Source organism: Macaca nemestrina, chromosome 3 (genome assembly GCF_043159975.1).
Source record: "Macaca nemestrina isolate mMacNem1 chromosome 3, mMacNem.hap1, whole genome shotgun sequence".
NCBI classification, from domain to species: Eukaryota; Metazoa; Chordata; class Mammalia; order Primates; family Cercopithecidae; genus Macaca; species Macaca nemestrina.
Window position 1 is genome coordinate 26,528,004 of NC_092127.1, and position 13,740 is coordinate 26,541,743.

The following is a 13,740-nucleotide window of genomic DNA, read 5'->3' on the forward strand; positions in this document are numbered from 1 at the left end:
CAAATGCTCATTTAAAATAAGTTGTATTTATTTATTATTATTATCATTATTATTATTATTATTTTTTTTTTTTTTTTTGAGACAGGGTCTCTCTCTGTCGCCCAGCCTGGAGTGCAGTGGCGCGATACTGGCTCACTGCAGCCTCTACCTCCAGGTTTAAGTGATTTTTGTGCCTCAGTCTCCCAAGTAGCTGGGACTACAGGCATGTGCCACCACACCCGGCTAATTTTTGTGTTTTTAGTAGAGACAGGGTTTCGCCATGTTGGCCAGGCTAGTCGCAAACTCCTGACCTCAGGTGATCTACCTGCCTTGGCCTCCCAAAGTGCTGGGATTACAGGCATGAGCCACCGCTCCTGGCCAAAAATGTTTTATTTCTGTCTGTGAATGTAACATGAGATGTGAGAATAGACTTCAGTTCTCATACAGTGCTCTACTTCCATTCTCATATCCTCATGACATTTTATTGTAATTGATTGCTTAAATCATCTTTTCTGTTAGAGTATTATCTGAGGACCAGCGCTGTTTTATCACACCTATCCCTACTCTAGTACAGAGAAGCTACTTGAGAGACAGTAACTGAAACCTTGTTTCTAGATGCCACTTTCTGATTCATCACCCCTAGAATTCTTTGTGTTTCTAGAGTATAGTGGTTTATATGTGTGGATTCAAGATTATCACGACAAGCATTAGTGAGGATTCTTTTTATTTAATGACTTGAAAGTATTTCACAAGGTATCATGAACCTATTTTAGCATAGATTTCCAGGTCAGTTGTTCATCAAAAATGGCTCCGAAAGATAAATGGAACATGAATTCTCTTTTTCTTGGAACTGGTTTTGAGAGGACCCTATCATCTCTAATTTGGAAATAACAGCATTTTAGAAAAATTATTTTTTTCCCTAGGATAATACAATTTGCTTAAAAAAACTGAACTTTAGATGATACCAAAATTTGGCTACCAAATGATTAAGGATAATCAATCTGCTGCAAGGTTTTTGGGTTGATCTCTATGATCATTCAGTAAGAGTGTATCCATGCTGTTCTATCCATAAATATACCTGAGTGCTGACCTTTACAGACAGCAATGAATAATGCATGATGTGTGTGTGTGTGTATATATATATAATATATATACATATATACATATATAATATGTATATATCCACACACACATATATATAATGCTTCTAGGGAGTTTAAAAATAAAGAATAAAGAGAAGACTTAGTATCCTAGGAGACATTTGCTTTCCCTTTCTAGTTTTCTCTACTTTGTAAAATAGCTTCAGGATGAGAAAGTCATCTGAGGTCATGTACTTAGATTTACTTGAAAACATGAAAAAAAAAAAAATAGAAGCACAAACCTGTAAATCTCTTGGAGCAACAAGTGGGGAAGTACATATAAGTTGCTGTTAATATTTCCGTTAATGAACCAACCTAGTGAAATTAGGTTTAGAGAGCCATTGAAACTTAATATATTCGTTCATTCAATGAACATTTGTTTTGTGCTTATTATTGGTCAGTCATTTGATGCTGGGAATGCAATCCTGAGTGCAATAGTAGAAAATGGATAAATAAGGATACTAGGTGCTCTAATACCAGTATATGTTTTTACAGGGTATAGTGGGAACACAGAAGTGAGAAAAGTCTGCTCCACCTTAGGTAAAGATGGGAAGAGGAGGAAGGTAGGCAATAATTCACAGAGAACATGATCTTAGGGCTGAATCTTATAAAATAAAAGATAAACCTGAGAAAAGCCGTAGAACTGTAAAACAGCTCAGCATGTTTTGAAACCAGCAGATAGATAGGTATGACGGGTATGAAGACTGTACAAGGATGGAACAGAAGAAAACAATTCCTAGAGCTAGAAAGTAATTGGAAGTCAGGTGACAGGAGACCTTTGGGGCCTTTCTAAGGAGTTTGGATTTTATCCTGGAAGTAATGGGACATGAATTGACAGGACTTGTAATGTTAGGGATTGGGCTGCAAAAGGAAGGTGTCTGGAATGACTCTCGGCTTTATTTATGGTTTGAGTGGCTAGGTAGAGTGGTAGTCCCTGAAAAAAGGATATATTTTGCATCTTTTGTGTGTTTACATCTTCACAACAGTTTTGTGAGGTAGTAAACATTATCATTTTATAAGGAAGAAAAGTGAAGACTTGTATAGGTTAAAGATTTTGTTTGATTTCTTGCAGCTAGTACTTGATGAAATCATATGGAACACAAGAGTTGTCTGATCCCAGGATCTGAGCTTGTAGCCACCGTTGTAGTCTTCCTCAAAGGCACTAGTAAACCACAGGATTTTCAAAAGTCAGAATTGACAAAGAGAAGAAGAAATATTATAACAAAGACTAAGGAAAAAAAACTGTTATATTTAAGGAGACATTAGTGCTAAGAAATTCTGCTAGAAACTAATCAGCACATATTTAATACCCACATATGCCATAATACAGATCTCTCTCACACACACACACACATACACACACATGCACGAACAAAAATAATTCAGTGTTAACTCAGTGATACACTTTTCTATTCATCCAATTATAATTTTCTCAAAATTCCATAATAAGGACACTTGTGGTAGCAGTTACATAATTAAACTACACATTTTCAAGGGTTTCACTTATGTATACAGCACTGGGTTAAAACTTCATAACATTTTTGAACCTATTAATTAGCTGGAAACTGGATTGTTGTTTATTAACATTAACTCACTATCAATCAAAAACTGATGATGCGTCATTAGATTGCCATATTGTGTCAATTTTAGGAATTTATTTAGAATAAGTTTAGCAAGAACTTAGACTTTATTGGTTTATTAAATAAATCAATTTTGCTTCACAAGGCAATTTAGTGTCATATTGATGTTATTAGTATACATAATAATTTGGCAAACGTAGTTTTTTGTTTTACTTTGAAAATTATGCATAGAAATAGATCTCTACAAATAAAGCTGATAGGGAAGAATTATGCAAAATAGCTGCAAGATTTTGTCGCATTTGTACACATTATAAAGGGTACAACTTGTATTTTCAGTAGTGATTTCCTATTAGTAACACTGGTCAGTGGTCATATTGAAAGAACTTGACTTTTTTTCTGTTGGTAGATTTTGCCTGTTTAATCATTTAAATCAAAATGGAACCTACAGGATGTGTCAGCCAAGTCACACACAAAAAAATACCAATAAAAATTTGCAAAAATATTGCCCAACCTTCCAAATAAACCTAAAGAAATAAAAATAAAATTAAGAATACTATTTTGAGTATATCAAACTGACAAAAAATAAATAGAAACATGATTATCATACTGAGTATGGCAAAGACTTCAAAAAAATTATTGTCCTATACCACCGATAGTATCAAACTTTATTGAGAGTAACTTAGAAAAAGATGTACAGAGTCTTTCATGCCCGTGGTCCTAATGAGCCTACCTTTTGAAATTTATTTATGATGACATTATGAGGAAAATCTAGTTGACTGTTACATTTTTATAATTAAGATAACCGTCATAGGAAATAGGACAATATTATGAATAACTTTATGCCAATAAAATGTAAAAATGTAAGTGATATAGACACATTTCTAGAAAAACAAACTTACAAAAATGGATACAAAAATGAATAAATTATCAGAGTAGTCCTCTATTAAGAAGAAGCCATATGGGGAAAAAAAAAAAAAAATCTTCCCACAGCAAATACCCCAGGTCCAGATATCTTTACCAGTGAATTTTACTTTGCATCATTTGATTTCTACTAAGTGTACTGCAGGATGTGGAGGAAGGAAAAGATGAGTTCATGGCTTTAAATCCTAATCCACAACCTCAGTAGGGATCCAGGAAACTTCTGTAATTGTCCTGGAAAACACAGACACACACAGAAATATCTCCTGTAGCTGCAGGGTTAAAATTTCTGAAAACCAAGCTTCAAGTCTGATCCTGTGGGCAGCTGAACTTACAAATGCAACAATGTGGGTGCATCTCAAAAACATGATGGAGAGCAAAACTGCCAGACACAAAAAGGATATACGGTCTAATTGCATTTCTGAAAAGATGAAAAAATAAAACCAACAAACCTTACAAGTTTTGATGGCATATTACAAACAAACAAACAAACAGCAAAGGGATTACCATAAATGTTAGGAGAGGAATTATCAAAATGGAGAAGGGAATAATAATTGGGAGAGGACCAGAGGGGACCGTCTCTGTGCTGGCTGTACTCTCTTCCTTGGCTTGACTAAGGTAACAAGGGTGATCGCCTTGTGATAGTTTTTTGAGCTATGCACTTATGTTCTGTGGAACTATCTATATATATATATGTATTATTTCTCAAAACCAAAAGGATTAAAAGGAACCCTGAAGGGTTTGCTATCTAACTGGGAAACAAAAGACAAGATCCTTAAATGACTGACAAGTCTCTAAATAATCTGGCCTCCTACTAATGGTTTGATGTCTCAATTTTTCTTCCTCTCTCTCCCTCTGCTCCTGAATCTACACATATAGAGTTGAACATGATCAGAGAAAACCCAACACTCATGCTGTCTGGTATCACTTGAGATTCATAACTACCAAACCTAAGAGGGAGCTTTAAAGCTGCAGTATTTTTTTCCTAGTCCATTCACTTGTCACTCACCAAGGTGACAATTTCATAACTCCTGTACAACCTTCAAGCCCTCCATTCCCTGATTTCACTGCCCCTCCTCACTCCACAGTAGCAGTTTTGCTTCCTCTTTGTACCGAGAAAATGGAAACAATTCCACTGGGTGGACACAGAGCTGTATCATCCACATCCCTTTTCACAAAAACAGCCTTATACCGTAGCTGCCGGGATCAGCAGATGTCTTCCAGCATTCAGCAACTATAAAGTCCATCTCACTTTTGGAGATCCCAGAATGCACCCTTCTAGGGGAAGCCCAAATCCAGTGTCCATTTCCAGGAGTGGTTGAGGGCAGCATAAAGGCTGGAGGAACAGATCCAGAGCTATCTTTGTGTTGGTTAAGTTTTGCCAGGCATGTACTGTAGTTTGAATTTCTCCTCCATCCATTTGTTTCCTCTCTCTCCCTTCCCTAAGTGTTGATCCCTAACACATATTCAGTATTCCAAACTCCATCTCAGTATTTGCTTCCAGTGAATCCAACCTGTGATACCTCAAACACATTCAGATTTCCATCACCATGTTCACCTACTAACTTGCTTTTTTCCTCAATATCCTATGACTGCCTTCTTTACAGAGTGTTTTTACTTAAAGCTAATCACTTCATTTGTGCACTGCCTTTGCTTACTGAGAGAGAGAACTCTAGCAATTCTTTCTCCCCTCGCCATTTTTTCCTTTTTGTAAAATTGCTATTATCTCTCCTTTATTATTATTTTTTTTAATCTTTGCCTTGGTCCATTTCACCGGCTACTGAGCTGTTCTGCTTTCTTTTGCAAAATTATTAATAATCTCAGACTCCCAATTCCTCTTCTCTCATTTCCTCTGTAGCTTATTCTAATCAGGCTTCCCCCTCCAATAGTGGAAACTGCCCTTTTCAAAGTCATCAATGGCTTTTACAATGCAAACTATGATGGTCTGATCTCAGTCTTCATCATACTTAACTGCGTGATTGATAAAATTTTCTGCTCCTTAAAATGTTTCCCACTTGGCTTCCAGGACACCAAACTCTTTTACTTTTTTCTCCTCCTAGTTCACGGCTCACTCTCAGATGAGCCACCTAGTGCACAATTCCAAGAAATGCCGTTTACCTAGAGCAAAACACCAGCAGTGGCTCTACTTCTCGGTCCTCTTTTCTAATTGTTCTCTTTTCCCTGTCTCTTAAGGTAAGAGGGTCACATTTATGTTTTCTATGTACACATTTCTCTTCCAGACACTCAGACTCAGAAATGCACAAACCCCCTGACATCTTTATTTAAATGACTAATAGATACATTAATGTGTCCAAAATGAATTCTAAATTCATCCCAAACTTGCACCACTGGACATTTCTGCTCCCTCAGTTTATGACAACTCCATCCTTCCAGTTGCTCAAGCTCGTTCTATTTCATTTTATTTTGTGTTTCAAAACAAAACAAAATAGAAGAACAATAAGGATTGTATATTACTTTTACTTTATGCGCAGAGATGGGGAGGGAATAATGGTGGTTAAAGAATTAACCTACTTTCCAATTCTCTAGGGATAGCACTCTGAATTTAAATATTTCAAATGGGTTGACAACCGTCAAAGACATTTTCCCACTACTTCCTCCCTCTCCTCTGGTATTCAATTCCTTTCTAATTTGACTCATATTCACCTATTTCTTTAACACCAAATCAGTCTTTCAGCTTTATATCTAGAAGTATATATTCAACACTTGTCACTTGTGAAAAAAACAAAAGGTAGTTATGCAATAGATGAAGTTATGTCCAGAAATCTACCAAAAAGAGATTTTTTTGCCAGATGTAAATTAATAAGGAGTTTTCTGAGGAACTTTCAAAAAGGAATTTTTGGAGTTTACCTTTTTAAAAATGTTTCCGGTGTTTAATATGTGAAGAGGAATACAATTTCTGGTTATTATAGAGGGAGAAACAAAACTCAAGCAGCTCTATCCGTTTTTATGTAGGCCTTTAGTCCATTTTTTAAACTATAAATAAATCCCTAGAGATTATGGTTTCAGGTTCCTAAGACTAAATATGTAAATAACTACGCTACAAAGTGCTAGAGCTCATCAATTGTGAGTTACAAAAATCCATAGTAGAGTTTAACTTGATGGAAACAAAAATAGGAAAACCAAAAACAAAACGGAAAGATTAAAATCTTGTCTCTAGTTCCTTTCCTCTTTCAGTGGAAATGTATTAAAGCAAATAAACATCACTTGTGCTTGACCTTAGATTTCCAGAGCAGTAACAGAATATACAAAATTCATGTACAAGTTAACTTTCAAAATTAATATGATGATACAGTAGTTCCCCCTGAGCCTTGGGGGATGTGTCCCAAGACCCCAGTGGATGCCCGAAATCACAAATAGTTGCCAACCCTATATATATACACCATGATTTTTCCTATACTTACATACCTATGATAAAGTTTAATTTAGGAAATAGGCACAGTAAGAGATTAACAACAATAAAAATAAAATAGGACAATTATAACAACATTTTGTAGTAAGAGTAATGTGAATGTGTTCTCTCTCTCTCTCTCAAAATACCTGATTTTACCTCAACTATTTTCAGACCATGGTTGACTGAAGGTAACTGAAACCATGAAAAGTGAAACCGCAGAATTGGGGAGAGTACCGTATCCGCAAATGATGCTATGGCTGGTGATGCTAACAGCAAGGCTACCAGCCTAGTCAGGCATTCTTATCCATAGAAGAGTTGCCATGGGAACCTCATGGCAACCCACAGATTTCAAGTACTGTATGTTCTGCCTAAATAAATAATGAAAAGCTATCTTCTTATTTAATGTTCTCCATATCTACATACTTAATAGGGCAGGATGCTACCTCTAAACAAAGGTAAAAATGAGAGACATACAAAAATAATATAAGGATTACATCTCTGCATTTTAAAAGCACATTGCATGTTAAGTAATTATGTTTTCATTTCATTCTGGATCAGAAGATCAGATACACATCACTGCTTATTCAGACCTCACCTGATCCTATTTATAGGCCCCTCTCAAACTCACTGAAGATGGGAGTAATCTCTATATCTATGCAGAGTGTGAGGTAATTCTGGGAGACACCTTTCTGTGCAAAATGTCAGGTGTTAGCTCCCCATGGAGGAACTCTCTCCTTGACACTTGATGACCTCACAGAAACAAGTGATAGCATTCTTTTCTTAGGCTGTGAGGTAGGGTTTGATGATCCTCACTTTTCTGTTACCACTTGTGTTCTTTCTGTATGTGCTTTTTAAATTCACTAAATAATAGAAAAATGCTTTGAATACATTATCAACCTCACAATAAGAGGATTTTTTTTCTTCCTAAACATATTGAAATATTTTAGACACTAGAAAATAAAGGATTTTAATGAATGGAGTGTAACTATTTAAAACTTTTTTCTTCTTTCCCCAAAGTGAATAAATAACAATTGTAGGCTATGTAGGAAACTCAGACTAGCGTAGGCAGATAATATTAGTTTTTTAATCACGAAATTATTTTAAGTGCATTTGAGAGAATTTATGATATAAATTCTCTTAATTTTATATTTGATAAGAAATATAAAGATAGAAGCTAATGAACAGGGAGAAGAACTAAGTATTCTTGAGTTGTTTGTGAAAGTAATAATTTAATCTAAGTTATATTCACTTAGCCGCTGCAAGATTAAGTTTCTATGTGGAAAAAAAAAGGTGAAAAGGAGAGCACCAAAACCTTACGTGACTGGAGTTGATTTAATGGAATGTTTCTGCTCCTCACTGAAATGCCTCAGAATGTGGTAAGTACAGTCAGAAAGTTTTTAATATTTACTGTCAACATACAGTAAAGATTTAGGAAGAGAAAGGAGGGAATAGGGAACTCTGTCTTCCTAAGCCTAATTTCATTAAGGAACTTAACAAAGGGAAAAGACGCTAAGCTATTTTCTTGTAAGAAACTCACCTGAAAAGGGATCCAAATATGAACAAGAACAATGACTTAGCACTGACTTCTTAAGAAGATATGTTTTCCTCTGGCACATAATGCCTGGCACATAGTAGGCCCCAGGGAATATTCACTGAATGAGGGAATGCATGATAGAATACATTAGAGAGTGTATTTTTGCCTGCATTACTTTAATTGAATACATTTTAAGAATAATATGTTACTCTTTGAAATTCCATATTCTTCTTTCTATTAATTTTATAAAGCATAATGAAAGAAAATACCAATGAAGCTCCTTTTATTTTAATTATTTTAATTGTAAAGATTTCTTGATTTATCAACTAATATGGAGGAAATTTTTGACCAAGTGAAAAAACAGGTTAGTGTAAATCTTAGCAATTATTACCTTAATCTATAACTGATTTCTCTTATTGAATTCAGTGCTCAACATTTGAACATTATTTTCTTTTCGAAATTGAAGTTGGGGAGTAAGAGATGTTCTCCAGGTGTCAACTGTTGTCTTAGGAGGCTTCAAAAGAAACATGAGCAAGCTATTGGCTAATGGGTTTGAATTAATGGTTATTGGAAAGTTAAAAATGTACTATATGCCATCATCTAGGTATCTACAGCCATTTCTCTGTTCTTTCTCCATGTCCTTGTCCCTCATTCGTCTAAAATCCTTCCCTGCCTATAAGCAATTACAGTGAAAAATGCTGGAGTAGAATGACATAAGACCTTTAAGGTCAAGGGCCAGGTGATTTCAGATACTATGACTTTTCAGAAAGCCCAAAGAAGTTATTTCCTTACTTACATCACTATTGATGTATGCAAATTATGATGCATGCAGGAAGAAAAAAAATTTTCTTAATTTCCACACTCAGGCAAGCTAAACACTTTGAAATATACTTGACAATGTTCTGCAGTATTGGAAGTAGTATCTACTTCTGATGTTTCAATTCCTGTATGTCAAACATTATCAAAGAGGGCAATATCGCCCCCAAGGGGATGAAACTTCATTATTGGAAGGTGGAAAATTCTTATCTCTTTAATGTACAATATTAAGCACAGACATACATACAGTAATTACAGATACAGCATATCTGGGGTATTATAATTTCATAGTGGGGGATTAGGGAAAAAATGTCTAAAAAGGCTCCTTGGCAAGCAGGGTGGAGGGGATAACCAAAAAAGCTTAAGAAACACTATTGTACATTGTGCTTTCCATTTATTAAAAAAATCTTATTCCCCCCCCAGGTTCAGGCTAATGGAACAAATGATAGAGAACTAATAGTTCTATGGGAACCATTTTTTTAAATAGTCGAGCAATGTAGGACTCTCAGGTAAAAGCTTCTTTACAGACTGTGCTTAGATCTGGGACTGAAGTGAGGTCCTTACTGTTTGAATTGTAGTCAAGTCATTGCTACAAGCCAATCTAAACCTGAAACAGAAAGAGAGAAAGCTCTGTCCTGGAGAGAAAATTGCATAGCGAGAACATAGTGTACCTGGACACAGAGTGAAAGAGCAGGCTGAAGGAGGCTGCTGCATCTGAGCACAGGCTGGTCTCAGCAAGTACACGCAGAGACCTGCTTTGGGGACCAGTGATTCCCCTCTACTAGCGAAATGACATAGTAAGTATCAAGAGTCTCAAAGGGCTGGACGTGGTGGCTCATGCCTGTAATCCCAACCCTTTGGGAGGTCAAGGCGGGCGGATCACTTGAAGTTCAGAGCTTAAGACCAGCCTGATCAGCAAGGTGAAACCCCAACTCTACTAAAACTAGAAAAATTAGCGGGGTGTGGTGGCGGGTGCCTGTAATCCCAGCTACTCGGCAGACTAAGGCAGGAGAATCACTTGAACCCAGGAGGCGGAGGTTGCAGTTAGCCGAGATTGCACCACTGCACTCCAGCCTGGCGGACAGAGCGAGACTCCATCTCAAAAGAAAAAAAAAAAAAAGGAAAAAAAAAAAGGAAAACCTCAAATTAACTACTTTTTCTAAGAACGGTAGGTGCGGAGAAATAACGCTGAAATGTATCATTTTTTGAAAATATGAGAAAAGAATGGAGGATTCTCTCAAATGTGTGGTACTACAAATTGAAATGAATTTTGTCAACTACTTTTGCCTAATTCGCCACCGATATAGATCTTTATTTTAGATTTCTATGTATAAGTTAATATTCATCTAACACTCAGGTGGTTTTTTTTTTCTATGTTGTTCTGTAAATACCTCAGAAAACATAAGATTAACTCTTGATTGTTTTTCTCAATTATTTATTAATTAAAAGAATTCTTTTTCCATTTTTAGGCTGAAATCTTATTGGATAATTCTGTATTAGTATAAGAAACAAGTGAGCAGAGAAAAATACAGGAATGAAAAGAAAAAAATGAATGACTATTTACTATTCATGTTATTTCAGTAGTTCTTTTTCATTACTACAGAAAACAGAAACGCTAGACTAGTGTTGTCCAATGAAATACCCTGCTGTGATGGACAGGAACTATATAGGCACTTTCTAATATGAAAGTGCTACCTATTTGGAATTAAGTTCTTGAAGTGCAGCAGTGGGACTGAAGGACTGAAGTATTAAATTTAAATTTTAATTAAATTTAGCATATAGTCACTTGGGGCTAGTGCCTTACCATATTGGTCAGTGCAACACTTAGATTCTGAGGATGTTTGGCATACTTTAATTTACAAAATCAAATTCTGTAGTTTGCAATAATGTAATAAGAAAACTGGCAAACCATTGCGAGTTTTACTCACTACACATATTTGGGCTCCTAGGTTAATATTATGTCTTTGTTTGTGAAAACTGTCAATAGTGGTCTCCTGGTTCAAATCTAAATATGGAGGCCTCCCACAGGTGTGGTTATGAAAATGCATTGATCAATTGCGTGTTTCTTACACAAAAAACTAAAGTCCCTTAAATGAGTAGACTAATATTAAAGAATATTAGTATTGATATGTTTAAATGAAATATGCAACTTAGAACAAAATGCTTAGAGGTAAACATTTCAAGATATAATTGGCACCTTGCTCATAATTTTCCTTATTCTCAATCATAACTTAAGCCTAATTCTCAACAGAAGTTGAATTAGAGCTTGCATTCTGTGACAAAACCTAGCAGACAATTATTGAACACTGCAAAAATAAACATGTTTTCCACATCTACTAAAAGATTTAAGACAGATACAAGCCAGACAAGTCCAAATATTTTACTTATAAAATGCAATATATTTGTTTAGCCAAAAGGAAATATATCTTATTTGAGTTAAATAAGTATTTTATTTTGTAGGAATGAAATTTTGCTTATAACATAATGAAAATGTAATGCACTCTGTTTATGATCTTAAAATTATTTCCAACAGATTTTTATAGCAATAATAATATTAGACTATCTTAAAGTCTAGAGACAACATGAGAGAGGATATTCATATTAATTGGTTAAATATTAAATAGATGACACATTTTTAGTTAAGGGTCACAGATAATAACTTCAAAAGTGACAAGTTTCAGCTTGTGATTATTCTCTTTGTTGCCTCCAATTTTTTACTTTAGGAGCTATTTACAGGTAGCATTTATTAAGCATTTTAAACTATGCACCAGGCACTGTGTTAAGTGGTAATCGGATAGATGTTATCTTACTTAATGTTTATAATAATGCTATTATATCACAGCTGTTATTATCTGAATTACATCATGAAGTAAACTGCAGTTCACAGTGATTAACTTACCAGGGCTCACACAGTCAGCAAATTGCAGAGCTGAGATTTGCATCAGGCTCTGCCTCAGTCCAGAGCCCATGGCTCACATCTTAACCTCTACACCAACTGCCTCTTAAGAATTTTCCAGTATATATCAATACACACCAGGAACAATAATAGAGACTTCAAACTAATGATTAAAGAGTAGGGAGCTGCTGATGCCTTGGTATACGCTGCAAGAATAACACTTTTAATGAAAGATGAAGAAAGATTTTTGCTGAATCTAATAAAGAAAATGTCAACAACTGGTTTTGTTTTGGTTTGGTTTTCTGAAACATAATTTCCCAATGCACAAAAAAGCACTGAGCAAATTGTTGAGTTATGGATATAATTAAGTTAGGTTTCCCTTATGCACAAATAATAGCTTTTCTAATCATTTATACTAAAAATCACCACAAATTTCACAAGATCTAAGTGATCAACATTGAAAGTGGAAAGATTGCTCTGCCAGGATTCTTATGGAACCTCTTGCTTTGCTGTTATTCAGAAAACAAAGCGTATCACTTTTATTGCATTGTAAATTGTTCCTTAGTGATCTTTCTTTCTGACTGGCTAATTAGCGAATTCAGAGTCTGGGATGGGTGAGTCTTCTTAAATATAAATATCTATTCTTGATACTTTACTATAGCTGAGTAATTTCAGAAATAAAAACAACATCTTTGTATGTCCAAGGTTGGTTATATTCAGTAAAACTGGAAACAAAATGAGATCACAGGTAAGAAATATATCAGAATCCAATATTAACCCAATATTAACCATAGTTTTATAGCCATTTTTACAATAATATCTTTTTTCACTGAGTGTATATGTTCAAATTTATTGAAAACCCATTTTTATGAATTGGTAAGTACACCAAATATGGCATTAATAGAACTATAGCCTTAACTACATGCTTATTGTCAGGCCTCTGAGCCCAAGCTAAGCCATCATATCCCCTGTGACCTGCACGTATACACCTAGACGGCCTGAAGCAAGTGAAGAATCAGAAAAGAAGTGAAAATGGCTGGTTCCTGCCTTAACTGATGACATTCCACCATTGTGATTTGTTTCTGCCCCACCTTAACTGAGCGGTTGACCTTGTGAAATTCCTTCTCCTGGCTCAGAAGCTCCCCCACTGAGCACCTTGTGACCCCCACTCCTGCCCACAGGAGAACAACTGTTGGCCAGTTAAAAGCGACTAGCACGGCCACAGGACTAAAGACATGGGTGTCAAGCTTTTTGGGAAAGGGCTCTCTAACAACTTCTGACTCTTTGGAGTTGGGAGCATTGGTTTGCCTGGAATCAGCTTCCGCTTTTCCTGTACTTCCGGGCTGAGCTGAGGTTCGACAGAGAGGAAAGCCATTCAGCTCCAGGGTCCTGACAACAAGTTGGTTGACCCTGCGGCCATAAGTGGAACTCTCAAAGGCATGTCACCCAAGTGAGACTCGCCCATC